This window comes from Panthera pardus, unplaced genomic scaffold (genome assembly GCF_024362965.1).
Source record: "Panthera pardus isolate Hobbes unplaced genomic scaffold, ASM2436296v1 HiC_scaffold_3, whole genome shotgun sequence".
Lineage (NCBI taxonomy): Eukaryota > Metazoa > Chordata > Mammalia > Carnivora > Felidae > Panthera > Panthera pardus.
In genome coordinates, this window is record NW_026526876.1 from 39,500,412 (window position 1) to 39,513,122 (window position 12,711).

Sequence of the window (12,711 nt, forward strand, 5' to 3'; positions counted from 1 at the left end):
CCTCAGGAAAAAATAATCTATAAGGAAACAGAAGTAAGGCAGGGACCAAAAGAAAACTTCAAAAAATGAAATTAATTCTCCAGGGACATAAGGGTAGGATACCACTGGTGAACAAGATCTTGGAATTTAAAAACAAAAAAGGCAAAACAATAACTTCAATAAATGGACAGTAAAACCAAGGAAATCTTTCAAAAACCACGAGTGCATGTGTGTGGAGTGTGTACATGTGACAAAAAAGCTAGAAAATAAGAGAAAAAATAAGGGTTAAATCCAGAAGAACCAAAACCCAAAGCATAGAGATATACATGAGAATGAGAAACAAGTTATATAAAGAAAACACACACACACACACACACACACACACACACACACACACACACACTTCCAGGATCAAAAAACAGAGTTTCTATACTAAGACCAAGGAAGCCCAGCTTAATGACTTAAAAGCCTCGCCCAAACACCAAAACTACACCAAGGTGCATCATTATAAAAATTACAGAACTCTGCCAATGAAGATACTAAAAGCTTCAAGAAAAACACTATGCCATGTAAAAAAAAAGGTGGGGGGGGGAACTGGAATATCAGTGGGCTTTTCAACAACAGGATTGAAAGCAAGGCCTTCAAACTTTTCAAGGGAAAAAATATATAATTGGAAAATCTATACTTAATGTTTCAAGTGAAAAAAATCAATGAAATAAGAACAAAAAAAGATAAAAGCAAAAGTTGGTTCTTTGAATAGGTAAATAACTCTAATAATTTGAATAAAGAAACTAAAATCTTCACACAAAGAAAACCCCAGGCCCAAATGGCTTCACCGGGGAAGTCTACTTAAAAACTACTACTGGGGTCAAAAAGAATGAAATCATGCCATTTGCAACTACATGGATGGAACTAGAGGGGTATTATGCTAAGTGAAATTAGTCAGAGAAAGACAAAAATCATATGACTTCACTCATATGAAGACTTTAAAACACAGAACAGATGAACATAAGGGAAGGGAAGCAAAAACAATATAAAAACAGGGAGGGGCACAAAACAGAAGAGACTCTTAAATATGGAGAACAAACAGAGGGTTACTGGAGGGGTTGTGGGGGGGGATGGGCTAAATGGGTAAGAGGCATGAAGGAATCTACTCCTGAAACCATTGTTGCACTATATGCTAACTGACTTGGATGTAAATTAAAAAAATTTAAAAATAAATTAAAAAAATACCACTGGCGCACCAGGGTTGGCTCAGTCAGTTAAGCGTCTGACTCTTGATTTCTGCTCTGGTCGTGGTATCACAGTTCGTGGGATGGAGCCGCACCTTGGGGTTTATACTGACACCATGGAGCCTGCTTGGGATTCTCTTTTTCTCTCTTTCTCTCTGCTCCAAACCCAGGTGCACTCTTTCTCTCAAAATAAATAAACATTAAAAAACCCCTATAGCAACTTGTTCAGAAAACTGGAATATAGGCTAGTTTTCAACTCATTCTCTGAGGCTAACATTACTGATCCCAAACTAGACAAAGCCCTTACAAGAAAACTACAGAACAATATCCCTCATGTATGCAAATGTTCTTAACAAAATTTTAGTATCTAAATCAAACAATATATAATAATAATAATAAAAGTGACCAAGTGGGTTTATTCCAGGAACGCAAAGCTAATTCAACATTTGAAAATCAATACATTCATGGGGTACCTGGCTGGCTCAGTAGGTAGAGCATGCAACTCTTGATCTTGGGGTCCTGAGTTTGAGCCCCAAGATGGGCATAGGGATTACTTAAAAAAAAGGAAAGAAAGAAAATCAATACATTATATTAAGCCTAAAAAATAAATAAATAAAAGCCATAGGATTATCTCAAGAGATGCAGAAAAAGCATTTGACAAAATCCAACATCTATTCCTGATTAAAAAAAAAAAAACCCTCAGCAGAAGAGGAATAGGAAAGAACTTCCTCACCTGATAAAGAGCATTAGGAAAGTCCTAAAGCTAGCATCATATTTAATGGTGACAATATGGATGTTTTCTAAGACCAGGAACAAGATAAGGTGTATCTGCCTTTGCTACTTTTATTCAATAGTGTACTAGAGATTCTAAGACCATGTAGTAGGCAAAAAAGAAATAAAGGAATTCAGATTGGGGAAAAAAGTAATAAATAAATCTTTATTCCCAGACAACACTGTAGAAAATCTGATAAAATATACAAAGAGCTGCTTGGCTATATTAAGTGAGCTTAGCAAGGATACAGGATAGAATGTCAATATACAAAAATCAACCATATTTCCATATATTAGCAACAAGCAACCAGAGATTGATTAGAAAATACCATTTACAAAGCATCAAAAAAATATGGAATAAGGGGTGCTTGGGTGACTCAGTCGGTTAAGCATCCGACTCTTGATCTCAGCTCAGGTCTTGATCTCAGGGTCGTGACTTCAAGCCCCACATTGGGCTCCACGCTGGGCGTGAAGCCTACTTAAAAAAAGAAAAAGAAATAATTTGAGATAAATCTGGCAACAGATGTGCAAGGCTGATACCTTGAAAACTACTAAACGTTGCTTAAATAATTAAAGAAAGATCTAAATAAACGGGAAGATGCATAGTGTTCATGGATCAGAAGAACCAATAACGTTAAGTGATATTTTGGTGTGCCTGGGTGGCTCAGTTGGTTAAGCGTCCAACTCTTGGATCTTGGCTCAGTTCATGATTTGTGGTTTCGTGGGTTTGAGCCCCGTGTCGGGCTCTGTGCTGACAGCATGGAGCCTGCTTGGGATTCTCTGTCTCCCTCTCTCTCCCTCTCTCCCTCCCTCCCCCACTCATGCTTTCTCTCTCTCTCTCTCTCAAAATAAACAAATAAACTTAAAAAAAAAAAATTCTCCCCAACTTGATTTACAGATTCAACACGACCCAATCAAATCACAGATTTTTTTTTTTGTGGAAATCAACAAGCAGATTCTAAAATTCATATGGAACTGCAAAGGACCTAGAAGAGCCAAAACAAATTTGAAAAGAACAAAGCTGAAACACTTAATACTTCCTCTCCAAGGTGCATCATGAAGCTGCACTACTTTGACATAAAATATAGATAAACAGATCAACAGAAGGGAACGGAGCCCAGTAATAGATACATACATGTACGGTCAACTAATATTTGACAACGGTGAAAAATCAATTAACAGCATTGTATGGTGACAGATGGTAGCTACACTTATGGCGAGCACAGCACAATGTATAGAGAAGCTGAATGCTGTACACCTGAAACCAAGGTAACACTGTCAACTATATTCAAAAAAAAACAATTAAAAAGAAGAAAGAGGGGCGCCTGGGTGGCTCAGTTGGTTGGGCGTCCGACTTCAGCTCAGGTCATGATCTCGCGGTCCGTGAGCTCGAGCCCCGCATCAGGCTCTGTGCTGACAGCTCAGAGCCTGGAGCCTGTTTCAGATTCTGTGTCTCCCTCTCTCTCTGACCCTCCCCCATTCATGCTCTGTCTCTCTCTGTCTCAAAAAAAAAAAAAAAAAAAAATGTAAAAAGAAGAAAGAAAAAAACAAGAAGGCAATTCAGTGGAAAAAAGTCTTTTCAACAAAAGGTGTTGGATCAATACATTACTAAATTAAAAAAACAAAACAAAAACCAAACTCTGATCCATACCTCACATGTATAAAAATTAACTCAAAATGGGACACAGACCTAAATGTAAGAACTAAAACTATAAAACCTCTAGGAAAAAAAATAGGAGAAAATCTTCATGACCTTGGGTGGGCACAAAATTTTTAGGTATGACATCAAAACATAAGATCCATAAAAGAAAAATATTGACAAACTGGACTTTATTAAAATTAAAAACTGGTCCTAGGGAGCTACTATTAAGAGAATAAGACAAGCCACAGACTGGACAACAATATTTGCAAATCACGTGTGTCTGACAAAGGACTGGTATCTAGGATACATAAAGAACTATCAAGGGGTGTCTGGGTGGCTCAGTCAGTTACGTGGCCAGACTCTTGGTCTTGGCTCAGGTCATGATCTCACGGTTCATGAGATTGAGGCCCAGGTCTGACTCTGTGCAATCCAAGCTTGCTTGGGATTTTCTCTCTCCCTCTATGCTCCTCTCCCTATTGCACGTGCACACGCATTCTCTCTCTCTCTCTCTCTCTCTCTCTCTCTCTCTCTCTCTCAAAATAAATAAACATGAAAATAAAATAAAAAAATATAAAGAACTATCAAAACTCAGTAACTGAAACAATCCAATTAAAAAATAAAAAAGCACAACATCTAAACAGACAATTCATTTATATATGGATGGCAAATAAGGACATGAAAAGATGCTCAACATCACTGGTCATTAGGAAAATGCAAATTAAAACCACGAGACACTCTTATACATCTATAAGAATGCCTAAAATAGAAAAATAAAAAACCCTCTATGGTCTAGGCAGCAAATGGAACTCTCAAACACTGCAGATGGGAAGGTAAAATACTATAAAAGCATTTCAGAAAAGCAGTTTGCTAAAATGTTAAATATACACCACCAACTACCCACAGCATTTCTATTTGCCTAAGATAAATGAAAAGATACATCCACATAAAAACACATATATCACATGTACACACACACACACACATACACACAGGAATGGTCAAAACAGCTCAAAATTGGCAACAACCCAAATATCAACAGGTGAATGAATAAACAACTTATGGCATATCCATACAGTGATTCCATCTTGCTGCTCAGCTTAATAAAAAGTAATGAATTGATATATACAACAGCAGTAAGTCTCAAAATAATCACACTGCATGAAAATCCAGACAAGAGCACATGCTGTATGACTCCCATTTATATAAAATTATAGAAAATGCAAACTATTTTTGCATTTCCTTCATTTTTACTTAATGTTCTATTTCTATTCCAAGATTCCACATTACATTTAGTTTTCATGTCCCCTTAAGCTCCTTTCGGCTGTGACAATTTCTCAGGTTTTTCATGACCTTGACAGTTGTGAGGAGTACTGGTAGGTATTTTGTTGAATGACCCTCCACTGGGATTTGTCTCCTAATTTTCTAATGACCAGACTGGGGTTGTTTTTTGAAAAAAGATCAGAGGTACTGTGCAGCAACCTTTGTATCCAATTATACAAAGAAACATGTTATTAACCTGAGTCATCACTCTTGGTATTGACCTTGACCACCTCTACCTGAAGCAGTATTTTTTCAGGTTTCCCAGGTTACAAGATTACTCCTAACCCCTTTTCCATACTGTACTTTTCACAAGTACAGTGGCTTTGTGAAGCCCACACTTCCGAAGTAGGGAGTTACGCTCCCTCTTGACAGTGGCGCATCCACAAAAATAATTTGGAATTCTTCCACATAGATTCCCTCTCCTTTTCTAAAATAAGTATTTCCTCTTTCAGGGTTGGAGGTTTTTCTCTCAGGTTGTATATCTCCAGTTGAAATACCATCTAACTGATGCTCTCAGGGTAGCAAATCCAGATTACGTGATTTCCACCTGCCTCTTACCGGTGATGATACGTTTGAAGTACTGGTGTAGGTGTGGTCTGGTTCTCCATTGTTGTCTTACTATTTTCCCTTTTAGTAAGCAATCTGCAAGGAGATACTTAAAGACCATGCAAATATTCTGTTCAGCAAAATTTCACTATAGATTGAATACTCAGTGAGGATTTGCCCAATCCTATGACTTTCCAGGCTCAGAATTTCTTCATAGTTTCAGCTGGCATTCTTCTATAGGGAAGACCCCGCTCTTTTTTTTTTTTAAATTTTTTTTTAATGTTTATTTATTTTTGATTCAGAGAGAGACAGAGCATGAGCAGGGGAAGGGCAGAGAGAGAGAGGGAGACACAGAATCTGAAGCAGGCTCCAGGCTCTGAGCTGTCAGCACAGGGCCCGACGCAGGGCTCGAACTCACGGACCGTGAGATCATGACCTGAGCTGAAGCTGGACACTCAACCAACAGAGCCACCCAGGTGCCCCTCTTTTTTCTTATTAAGGGCATCAACTCATGGATTACTACTTTTATAATTTATAATTCATGATAGTCCTTAATTATCTGCAAGCTCAAACTGTCCCAGATTTAGCCGATGGGAGCCCCATCAAGCTGACTCCTGTGTCATTCTGACAAGCCCCTATCATTGTTTCAGCAATTCCTTTCTGGAATAGGAAGATATTCAAGCATATACTAATTTTCCTGTCCCAAGCCTAGAATCAACCATTTCTCCAAAGAGCCTTGGTTTCTTTTAGTGGAGAGTATTAGAAATAAAGATGTACGTACTCCACATGGTCATTGCTATTGAGACCTCTGTCTCTGGGCCCTTCGGTAGGCAGAGATGGAATATACATGTGTAGATATACGTATATATATGCATGTGACATGTCGTATGAATACACACATGTACCTTAGAATATCATGAATTCATATTTATAACTCCAATTCCTTTTTTTTTTTTTTAATTTTTTTTTTTTTAACATTTATTTATTTTTGAGACAGAGAGAGACAGAGCATTAACAGGGGAGGGGCAGAGAGAGAGGGAGACACAGAATTGGAGGCAGGCTCCAGGCTCTGAGCCATCAGCCCAGAGCCTGACGCGGGGCTCGAACTCACGGACCGTGAGATCATGACCTGAGCCGAAGTCGGACGCTCAACCGACTGAGCCACCCAGGCGCCCCTGTAACTCCAATTCCAACGCATCCCACAGGACTTTTTATTTTCCCATATCTGTATTTGTATCTCTCTTCTGCCACAGTAAAAACCTTGGCTCCCGCCCAAATTACATGTACCTATTTGCTCAATTCTTTCATACATTTAAATAGTTTCAGGAGCACTACTGCTAAAAAAAAAAAAAACAAACTTATGAGTCCAGAATTTCTTTGTAGTTCTATCTCCCTAAACTGAAGGACAGAGTATTAAGAGTTACTTGGGGGGCACTTGGGTGGCTTGGTTGGTTGGGCGTCCGACTTCAGCTAAGGTCGTGATCTCATGATCTCTGAGTTTGAGCCCCGTGTTGGGCTCTGTGCTGACAGCTCAGAGCCTGGAGCCTGTTTCAGATTCTGTGTCTCCCTCTCTTTCTGCCTCCCCGCCACCCCCTGCCCCCCGCCAACACTCTGTCTCCCTCAAAGATAAACATTAAAAAAAAAAAAGTTACTTGGATTATTTTCTCCTTCCTTCAATGTGACTGTTAATGATTTGAAGTAAGTTGACTTTGGTTTTTAGTCTTCCCTGCTATCCTTATTGAATTAATTTCATTTCTGGAGACTATCTAAAAAAATGGCTTTGCTTCCAAAGATAAAGAACTATATAAAAAGTTGTAACTTGGAAACATGTTGCTCCTTCCCTGCTTCACCATCCACCTTTGCAGGCAGGTCACCAACTTTATTGCTTTCTGGTTCATCCTTCTTGTGTGTTTTGAAAAGGTAAATAGGTATATTTTCTTATTCCTTCTTTCTTATAGAAAAGGCCACATGCTAAATTTCTCTGTCCTTTGCTTTTATTAACTTAGAAATATATCCTGGAAATCATTCCATTTCACAGTGCACAGACATCTTCTTCATTCTTTTTTCAACTGCACAGTACTCCACTGTGTGCATGTTTATTCTATCTTCTTTGGACAGTTTTCAATGTTTTACAATTACAAATACTGCTGCAATGAATGAACTTATGCATGTGTGAACCTATGTATATCTTTAAAACTGAGGATCACCTTCAGAATATATTCTTTGGGTAGAGGAGTGAATGTATATGTAATTTAGTTAGGTATTACCCAATTTCTTCCCACAGAAATTTTACCATTTTGCATTTGCATCAGCAACAGTGAGAGTGTGTGTTTCCCTACAGTCTCAGCATGTGATTTCTTTTTGCCAATATAACAGATGAAAATGGTATGTCTGTGTAGTCTTTCTTTTTTTTAAACTTTCTACTTGGAAAGAACTTCAAACTTCTAGGAAAGTTGGAAAAATCGTACAGTGAAATCCTGTGTACTCTATTCAGATTTGCCAACGACTAACATTTTGCCTCGTTGGTTTCATTCTTCTCTCTAGATATACTGACTTTTACTAAAACATTTAAGAGTAAGTTGCATAGATCACATCTTTTTGTCCTCCCCAAATTCAGTATGCATTTCCTAAGAATAAAATTGTTCTCTCATAACTACAGCATAGGTATCAGCTTCAGGAAATTTAACATTAATGTGATATTCTCCCCCAATTTACCATCCACAGTCCAGTGAACCCAATAATGTCCTTTATATAGCATTTGTTCCTTTCGGTCTCCAGGATCACATATCGTATTTGTTTGCTTAGTTTCTTCAATCTGGAAGATTACTTTTGAATAATGCAGGCTCCCTCCCCACCTTTAAAAATTTTTTTTAATGTTTATTTACTTTTTGAGAGAGAGAGACAGAGTGTGAGCAGGCGAGGGGCAGAGAGAGAGAGAGAGACAGACAGACAGACAAACACAGAATCCGAAGCAGGATCCGGGAGCACAGAGCCCGATGCAGGGCTCGAACTCACAAGCTGTGAGATCATGACCTGAGCTGAAGTCAGATGCTTAACTGACTGAGCTACCCAGGCGCCCTGCCTCCCCACCTTTTTAATAGACTGTTTCTCATTTGAGGCTCATGTTTCTCATTTGAGGCTCATGTTTCCTCATTAGATCAGGTTATGTATCCCCGTAATACTACATAAGTGATATAACCTTCTCAGAATATTACATCTAGAGGCAAAAGATGCCTATCTGTTCCTCATCGCTGATGCTAATTTTAATCATTCTTCAAGGTGTTGAAATTTTACACAGTACTTATCATATTTCTCCTTGCAACTAGCAAGCAATCTTGTAGACATATTTTAAAGTATGTGAATACTGTTTCTCATTGAAATCTCACCCCACCCAATCCCATCCCTAAATTTAACGTCCAATAGCTCTTGCCAAACCAAACATTACTGTGATGGCTGAAAAATGATTTTGTAATTCTAGTACTCTTCTACCAGTCAGCATAAAATTCTTCCATCTTCTCCTTAGGTTTACCTACCTACCTACCTACCTTTATAATCAGTATCAACTCATACTTCTTTTCTTCCCCAATGGTTTATAATTCACTACTGTCCTATTTTATTTTGGAGCTCAAATTATCCCATACTCAGCTACATGGATTCTTTTTAAAAAAATTTTCTTGGGGCGCCTGGGTGGCGCAGTCGGTTAAGCGTCCGACTTCAGCCAGGTCACGATCTCGCGGTCCGTGAGTTCGAGCCCCGCGTCGGGCTCTGGGCTGATGGCTCGGAGCCTGGAGCCTGTTTCCGATTCTGTGTCTCCCTCTCTCTCTGCCCCTCCCCCGTTCATGCTCTGTCTCTCTCTGTCCCAAAAATAAATAAAAAAAAAAAAGTTGAAAAAAAAAAATTAAAAAAAAAAAAAAATTTTTTCTTGTATTTATTTTGCTGGGGGGGTGGGGTGGGTAGGGGCAGAGAGAGAATCCCAAACAGGCTCCGTGCTGTTATTGTGGAGCCTGATATTGGGGCTCAATCCCATGAACTGCGAGAACATGACCTGAGCAAAAATCAAGAGTTGGACACCCAACCGACTGAGCCACCCAGGTGCCCATCAAACTACATGCATTCTTTTGAACTTGCTCCTGCATCATTTTCACATGATACAATCAATTTTTGAGTATTGACTTTCTGGCACATCAAGATATTCCAGGATCATTTTGTACCTACATTATTCCAGCCCTGAAATCAACCATTTCTCCAAGGAGCTCTCATTCTTTTCAGTGGGGAATGGTATTAACCACCAAGATGTGCTCAGCTGTTTTACACAGAGCCATTTCTATATCTTCTTTTCTGCATCTGTGTGATGTGTGTTCTTTTGTCCTTTTATCTTTAGGGTTTTTCGCCTTTTAAATATTTTTTTCAAAGTTCTTTGTATTTAGGAATTGACCCTTTGTAACATATGGCAAAATTTTATTTTGCTTATAAAGTGGTCATGAAATTAATTTTGTAAACACAGTAATATTTATCACTACTTTCATTGCAACTTGATTTTGACTCTTAGAAAATTTTTTCTTAGAACCAGTGTATACAAAAGTTTACCCATATCTTAACATATTTTTTAGTACTTATTTTTGAGAGCGTGCATGTGTGCAAGTGGGGGAAAGGCAGAGAGAGAGAGGATGAGAGAGAGAATCTAAAGCAGCCTCCACACAGGCAGACCAGAGCCTGACATGGGGCTTGATCCCACAACTGTGGGATCACGACCTGAGCCAAAATCAAGAGTCAGATGCTTAACTGAGACACCAGTTGACCCACCCCACTTTTTTTCTGGCTTACTTTTTTTGTTCTTTTTCCTTTCTGAGCTGGGAATTACTTATTTTCACTCTTTTGTTTTTACTGTGACAAAGTAACCAGATTATGGGCACCCGGGGGGGGGAGCTTAGTCGGTTAGGTGTCCAATTCTTCATTTTGGCTCAGGTGATGATCTCATGGTTCTGGAGTTTGAGCCCCAAGTCAGGCTCTGTGCTGATAGTGCAGAGCCTGCATGGAATTCTCTCTCTTTGTCCTTCCCCTGCATGTACACACATGTGCACTCTCTCTCTCTCTCAAAAAACAAAAGCAAAAACAATAATAATAAAATAAATAAATAAACAAAATAACCCAATAAAGCCTAAGATTTGCTCTGGCTAAGCCATCTCAGTAAATCAAGATTTAGTAACCAAGTTTCTATGCTCACCTCTGTGTAAAAAGGCAGGCTTATGTAAACTATCAGTGCTCACCCACTCAGCACACATTGCCTGACCCAGCTCTAATACTTCCCTTTGCTCCAGTAAGAAAACCAACCAGCAAAATGCCCAGTGTAACTTCCTTGTTCCTGCTTCCACTTTGGTCTACTATAAAAATCTCTTGCTTTGTAAAGCAATTTGGAGCTCCTTTCTATCTGCTAGATTGGATGCTGGCCAATTTATCAACTGCTAAATAAAGTCTGTAAGATTTTTAAAAAATTACTCAGTCGAATTTTGTTCTTTAATACGACAGAATTAGGACTATGAATTTTCCTCTGCTCACTGCCTTACATGTATCTCATAGATTTGTATATGCAGTATTTTCATTATCATAATTTTTTAGAAACTCTGTAACTTGTTTACAATACTCCTTGTACCCAAGAGGTTTTTTCCTTGACTGAGGAATAATTTTGAATGTGTATCAAGGCGCAGAATTTTTCTGTCACTCTAGAAAGCACCCTCATGTCCTTTCCCAGTCAATCCTTCTCCTCCCCCATTAAAGTTCTATTACTACTGGTTAATTTTGCATATGCTTATTTAAAAAAAATTTTTTTTAATGTTTATTTATTTTGGGAGACAGACAGTGCGAATGGGGGAGGGGCAAAGAGCGAGGGAGACACAGAATCTGAAGCAGGCTCCAGGCTCTGAGCTGTTAGCACAGAGCCCGACACGGGGCTCAAACTCACGAACTCTAAGATCATGACCTGAGCTGAAGTTGGGACACTTAACTGACTGAGCCACCCAGGTGTCCCTGCATATATTTATTTAAATAGAATATAACACCACGGACATTTTTATAACTAATTTAGCTCACTCAACATAGTATTTTTTTCAGCATATTTGAGATTTATGCATATTATTACACATGATTGGTTCATTGCTTTTTACTAATACTGCACTTTAACAATATTTGTTTATCCATTCTCCATCTAGATTTGACTACTTTGAATAAAGTCTCTATGAATATTCTCGAACAAGGCTTTCTAACATACAACAGAAGGCTTCTAAGTTTCGAAGTGGAAATGTCCTTTTGCTTTTTGTTTTCTTATATGGGACCTACTAATGTTTTCCTAACGTATAAACTATTTTTGTGAATATTTTGTGGTTGAGAGAATGTACAGTATTCTGGTTCTAGGATGCAGATATACTGGAAAATCTGCTTCATTAAGTTTTGATCTTTTATAGTCCTACTTTCTGTCTACTGTACCTATCCTGTGTTCAGTGTCAATCTCCAACTTAAAGTGCTTTTTATGATTTGCATTTCTCATAATTTTTGCTTTATAAAGATGGTTGCTGTATTTGGTATAGAACTATTATATCTTTGTTATGAATTATGGGTTTTAGTATTACAAGCTATCCTCCTTTGTCATTTAATGCTTTTTGGTTTGACTTCTAGTGTGGTATCAGCACTGCCGATCCTGCTTTCATATTACTTCTATTTGCTTGGTTTACCTTTGTCCATCTTTTTATTTTTCGCTGTTTTAAAGATCTCATGTTATAAAGTTAGATTTTGATTTTATTCTTATATAACTGACATAGATTAGTTTGTTGGGATTTGATTTTTGAGCTAATCTGAAAATCTTTTTATTGGTGAGGGAATCCTTACTGATATGACTGGTATGTTTGATTTCAATTCTGTCATATTATTTTGTTATAATTACTACGTGCATTATGGAACATTCATCACATGATTTTTCATGATGGTTTTCTTTGGCCTTTTAAATTAAATTTGCAGTGTTTTGAAAGGTTTATTTTTTTCTAATGCTTACCTTTGAATATTTTGTATTTCTTTAAAAACTTTTTTTAAATGTATGTTTATTTTTGAGAGAGAGAGACAGAGACAGAACCTGAGTGGGGAAGAGAGGGAGACAGAATCTGAAGCAGGTTCCAGGCTCTAAGCTGTCAGCACAGAGCCTGATGCGGGGCTCAAACTCACAAACCAGGAGAT

At 38.1% G+C, this 12,711-nt stretch overlaps 1 protein-coding gene across 16 annotated transcripts in view; it reads right to left on the bottom strand.

Moving 5' to 3' along the window:
• The window catches only part of MBTD1 (mbt domain containing 1), a 71,463-nt gene that overhangs the window by 48,417 nt on the left and 10,335 nt on the right, over positions 1-12,711 (bottom strand). For 4 of the 16 annotated variants that reach the window (XM_053893037.1, XM_053893036.1, XM_053893035.1 and 1 more), the window contains one exon: positions 1,685-1,764. The exons of the other annotated variants lie outside the window; for them this stretch is intronic. The gene's annotated coding sequence lies outside the window, so the exon portion shown is untranslated. The remainder of the gene's footprint in view (positions 1-1,684; positions 1,765-12,711) is intronic. 16 annotated transcript variants of the gene reach the window in all.